The 6,000-nt window shown below is 41.6% G+C and overlaps 1 long non-coding RNA gene across 1 annotated transcript in view; it reads left to right on the top strand.

Moving 5' to 3' along the window:
• Positions 1 to 5,255: 5,255 nt before the first annotated feature.
• LOC123329112 overlaps positions 5,256 to 6,000 on the top strand; it is a 140,671-nt gene continuing 139,926 nt past the window's right edge. The window contains exon 1 of the long non-coding RNA XR_006544266.2: positions 5,256 to 5,351. This is a non-coding gene — a long non-coding RNA (uncharacterized LOC123329112). The remainder of the gene's footprint in view (positions 5,352 to 6,000) is intronic.

Below are 6,000 nucleotides of genomic sequence, written 5' to 3'. Positions count from 1 at the left end.
TTTTATCATAAATGGGTGTTTAATTTCGTTTAAAGCTTTGTATGCATCTACTGAGATTATCATATGGTTTTTATCTTTCTACTTATTAGGGTGTATCACATTGATTTATTTGTGTATTTTGAAGAATCCTTGCATCCCTGGGTATTTTTTTTAATTGTTATTATTATTAACTGCAGTATGGCTAGCTGCTGAAATCAATTTCAAAACTTCCATAGCTGAAGGCAGTACAAGTGCATTTCACACATGCAGCAGACCAGTCTTAGCGTCCATGGTCAGCATGTGGATCACTTTATTCCTGAAAGTGGGTTGATGTCCGTGGCTCCTTCTAGCTTATAGCTCCATCATTCACAGCCTCAGATCCCTCAGTGCTAGCTAGAGAAAAAGACAACAGAGGAGACATATGGGCTCCATAAACCACTCTCTGGATGTGACTCAGGTCATATCTGCTCACATTTCACCAGCCAGAACCTGTCGTCTGGCCATTTCTCGATGCAAGGCTTGGAGGCAGAGCCCTGGCTGCCCGGATAGCACCGTGGAGCGGAGGAGAGCAGAGCTCGGGGGCACTGTGCCCTCCCCACCCCAGGTACTGGTGCAGCTTTGTTAGTTAACTTCTGCTTGGAAAAGCATTTCCATTTTGAAAGCAAGGATAAAATACCTATGTCTAGAAACCATCTGTAAGATTCAGTTCAGCCCTTCTCTTTTCAGCAGTAGGAAAAATGTAAAAAGTGGACATGTGACAAGTTTGATAGACTGGTAAAACTCTAAAAAGGCCATTATTCAAATATTTATGGATCCTTTTAGCTAATGGATTCAAATTTATAATGCTGCACTTGTCAACAAGATAATTTTGCAAAAACATTAAAGGCTGAGCGGTTCCGTCCCTTCTAACCCTGAGGCCTCTCTTCTTGTAGCAAATGAGCAGCTGCTCTCAGTGAAAATGGAGCACTCGTGCTCACCGTGTACTTCTGAGGCCCCTGCTCCATGCGTGGCGGCCTCTATGCTGCGCTTCAGGGAGGAGGCTGGCATGCTATGAGACGCCCAGGGCCGGACTAAGGTGTCTATTTATCCAAAGAAGAAAGAAAAGCAATGTGGTGTGGCCGTGAATGCCTTGGACCATAGGTAGATTATTATAATAAAAATTGAACGTAAATCACTAACAAAGAGCACTAATTCTCATCCAACGTGTCATCTAAGTTCATAGGAATAAATAACTGATAGAATTTTTGGTGTTACTATACTAACAAATAGATTAGATCATGGGTAGTGGGCATGAAGTGACAAATAGGAGAGTTAAATAGCATTTGTGGAAAAACAGATCTTGTAGAGAGGTTTGTATGTTGGTACCCATGTCTGCAAATCTTTTATGTTGGTCGATTGATTTTTGGCTGCAGCAGGCTTTCTCTGGTTGTGATGCATAAGCTTCTCGCCGCTGCGGCTTCTCTTGTGGAGCGTGGGCTGCCGCAGCTGCAGCTCCAGGCGCAGAGCCCAGCCTCTGCAGTCTAGGTGCCCAGACTGAGTGGCCCGTAACACGTTGCATCTTCCCAGACCAGGGATTGAACCCGTGTCCTCTGCATTGGCAGACATATTTTTAGTCACTGGACCACCAGGGAAATTCAGGGGATATTTTATATTTGGCTTTAAAATGTTTTGTGTCAATAGAATTAAAGTCTCAGTGAGTGTGATATTTTGAGATGCCAGATTGAAAAGGGAAGAGATTCTACAGTTGTGATACTCCAATAATCAACAGACAGAGGGAGAAATCGAGGGAGCTTGCAACGAGTGTGTTCAGAGAATGCAGAATAGAACTGTGCGTGTTTTTGCGTTGGGAAGAGTGGAAGAGCCTCACAGGGGTCCAGGAAAGACTTTAATTCTGAAATTTTCTTGTCTGGTGGGGGGAATGAGGCTTCACTTCTGTATGGTGGTAAGGAGCTAGAAATATGCTTCTTGTACAAAGTCAAAGGTCAACAATTAGTAAAAGCAGAATTCAAGAAACTCCTCCACCTTTCAAGGTCACCTTAAGGAAACTTATTAGTTATCCAATGTCATAGATGGCTAAAACTAAATACGAGAAATCTGTATCCCAAACCTGCTTCATGAATGGATGTGGAGTCCACTCACAGTTGGATAAGACCCCCTCATGAGAGATCAACACACAAAAAGTGACAAAATGAATCCCCTCATAACCATTGATAATGGAACTATCTGTAAAAGATTTACAACAATATGTTAAAATATTCAAAGTGATGAAGCCACATGTAGAGTTTTTTTTTTTTTAGTTTTTTAAAAAATTTTATTGTATAGTTGATTTATAATTTTTTTTTTAAACTTTACAAAATTGTATTAGTTTTGCCAAATATCAAAATGAATCTGCCTCAGGTATAGTGCACTGGGACGACCCAGAGGGATGGTGTGGGGAGGGAGGAGGGAGGAGGGTTCAGGATGGGGAACACATGTATACCAAAAAAAAACACATGTAGAATTTGTAATCAAAGTTTTGGAAAAAAAAATTGAGCTTAGCTGAAATAACTAACAGAAATTCCAGAAATTATACAAGACTATAGAGAGTCATTGTATAAGTTATCTAAGACTGTGGAATAAATGACTTCAAAAATAAACATTGATTGTCTCGTGGTTTTCTGGTCAGGACTTTGCTAGCAGCTTAGCTGAGAGGTTCCAGCTCCTGCCCCCTCGTGAGGTTCAGTCAGGATGTGGGTGGGCCGCGTCTTGGAAGGGCCTCCTTCTTCGTGGGGTCGCTCTCATGGCTGGCGAGTTGGTTCTGGTTGTGAGAGGCCTCAGGTCCTCCTCTGTGGGCCTTTCCATGGGCTGCTTGAGTGCCTCAGAGCATGGCGGCCTGCTTCTGTCAGAGCGACAGCCTGAGAGACAACACAGAGGCGGCAGCGGCCTAGCTTCCCGTGGCGCTCACGCTCCGTCACTTCCTCCACTTCCTGTCGGCTGCGAGGGAAGCGCAAAGTGTGGACTTCATTCAGGATGGGGAGACGTGGGCTCCATCTTCTGAGGCAAGAAAGATTGAAGGATTTGGGCCAACATCCGCTGGATCATCAAAAAAGCAAGAGAGTCCCAGAAAAACATCTATTTCTGCTTTATTGACTATGCCAAAGCCTTTGACTGTGTGGATCACAATAAACTGTGGAAAATTCTGAAAGAGATGGGAATACCAGAGCACCTGACCTGCCTGTTGAGAAACCTATATGCAGGTCAGGAAGCAACAGTTAGAACTGGACATGGAACAACAGACTGGTTCCAAATAGGAAAAGGAGTACGTCAAGGCTGTATATTGTCACCCTGCTTATTTAACTTATATGCAGAGTACATCATGAGAAACGCTGGGCTGGAAGAAGCACAAGCTGGAATCAAGATTGCCGGGAGAAAAATTAGTAACCTCAGATATGTAGATGACACCACCCTTATGGCGGAAAGTGAAGAGGAACTAAAAAGCCCCTTGATGAAGGTGAAAGAGGACAGTGAAAAAGTTGGCTTAAAACTCAACATTTCGAAAACGAAGATCATGGCATCTGGTCCCATCACTTCATGGGAAATAGATGGGGAAACAGTGGAAACACTGTCAGAATTTATTTTTGGGGGCTCCAAAATCACTGCAGATGGTGACTGCAGCCATGAAATTAAAAGATGCTTACTCCTTGGAGGAGAAGTTATGACCAACCTAGATAGCATATTCAAAAGCAGAGACATTACTTTGCCAACAAAGGTCCGTCTAGTCAAGGCTATGGTTTTTCCAGTGGTCGTGTATGGATGTGAAAGTTGGACTGTGAAGAAAGCTGAGCACCAAAGAATTGATGCTTTTGAACTGTGGTGTTGGAGAAGACTCTTGAGAGTCCCTTGGACTGCAAGGAGATCCAACCAGTCCATTCTGAAGGAGATCAGTCCTGGGATTTCTTTGGAAGGAATGATGCTGAAGCTGAAACTCCAGTACTTTGGCTACCTCATGCGAAGAATTGACTCACTGGAAAAGACTCTGATGCTGGGAGGGATTGGGGGCAGGAGGAGAAGGGGACGACAGAGGATGAGATGGCTGGATGGCATCAACGACTCAATGGACGTGAGTCTGAGTGAACTCCGGGAGTTGGTGATGGACAGGGAGGCCTGGTGTGCTGCGATTCATGGGGTCACAAAGAGTTGGACACGACTGAGCCACTGAACTGAACTGACTGAACTGATACATTTAGAACCACTGCTCCTATTGAAACACAGAGATGTTTGTTTGTTATTACAGAGGTTATCTCCTGGTGAAAGACGACAGGTGATTTTTTTTTTTTTTTACTCTTTTCTGTTTCTTCCAAAATTTGAACAATTAAAATAATTAATGTATATTAATATTTTTAGAATTTAAAAATACTTATTCTACAATAAAAATATTTTAACTTTATAATGAAATATAATAAAATATGTATTTTACTATATTAAACTACATGTTACTTATGTACTTTATATTATACATAATATGTACTTTAATGTATAATTATATATTTCATTTAATTATATATATTATACTATATTGTATATGGGCTTCCCTGGTAGAACACCTGGTAAAGAATCCGCCTGCAATGCTGGAGACCCCGGTTTGGTTCCTGGGTTGGGAAGATCCCCCAGAGAAGGGAACAGCTACCCACCCCAGTATTCTTGGGCTTCCCTGGTCCACCTACAGTGCAGGAGACCTGGGTTCAATCCCTGGGTTGGGAAGATCCCCTGGAGAAGGGAACGGCTACCCACTCCAGTATTCTGGCCTGGAGAATTCCACGGACTGTATAGTCCATGGGATCACAAAGAGTCGGACACGACTGAGAAACTTTCACATATGTAGTTATATAAATTGCATTTATATATAAAATGATATAACATATGACATATATGAGGTGTGACATAATGATAAATAATAAATATACACATATATTAGGGGCAGAATTATTAGTATTTGGGAGTACTTTACGTCAGAAAATGTTCTAAGTCCTTTAAGATACTAATTAATTTGCTTATCACTACAATAACTCTATAAAGTAGGTACTAGTTTTATCCCTATTTTTGAAGGTGAAAATAAAGCGCAATTGGTGAATATGCCTGGGAAGGCGCTGCAGTTCCTTCCGCGTCCTGAGTTCTGTGCACAAAACTTTTGCCACGTAGTGAGGTTTATAAAGCCTCTCACAAAACTCAACGCAGTGTCCAGCACTAATGATGTCATCTGATTCTGCTTTCTGTTTTTCTAAGGCTGCCTCCTGTCTTTTCCTTTGTGGAATAATGAAGTGTTCAGATGTGCAGTGGGGATGGTAGTAATTACCATCAACCCAATATGAAGAAGTCCTAGAATCGCTCCAAAGGTAATTGAGAAAGTTTTACCATGTTTATAAAGGCTCCCTGACCAGGTCTAGTCTTTCAGAGGTTAAACATATTGAAATTCACAAAAGGATTTATAATCATTTATTTCTCTAAACTGACAGAATAATTAAAAAACAACAATGCTGTGTTAGATAGGAATCCCCTTTTCCTCTTGTCATGTCAACTGGTAAATGAAACATCCTTGATTTTCCTGTTCTCTGAGTGTAATACCAATGCCACTTGATTGGCATCTAATCCTCAGGAAGACATAGATAATTTATTCATTTGACATCCACTTCCTTATGCTCTAGCATGTGCCTGGTACCGTGCTAGGCACTGGATATGCAGAGGAAATGAGACAGTCGTGGTCCCTTCCCTCATGGAGCTTATAATAGTCAGACAAAACATTGATAGAGATTATTAACCGGGCAGAATAAGGGTGAATAAGACGAACAGCCCTCAGCTATTCAGGCAATCCACAACACATCAGATACACCATGTCGGAGGCTGATAGAATGTTGTTTGACTTGTGCTCAAGCTGCAGAATACAAGATTAGAATTCTGCCCTGTTTTTATGCTATTTTCTTTGTGTTTTAATAATCATACCCTCTTTGCACTTCTTTCTTGATGATTAGGAAACATTTTTATCGG

The sequence above is a fragment of the Bubalus bubalis genome, chromosome 14 (assembly GCF_019923935.1).
Source record: "Bubalus bubalis isolate 160015118507 breed Murrah chromosome 14, NDDB_SH_1, whole genome shotgun sequence".
NCBI classification, from domain to species: domain Eukaryota; kingdom Metazoa; phylum Chordata; class Mammalia; order Artiodactyla; family Bovidae; genus Bubalus; species Bubalus bubalis.
Note: the sequence above shows the minus strand (reverse complement) of the source record. Positions and strands in the feature narration are given on the sequence as shown.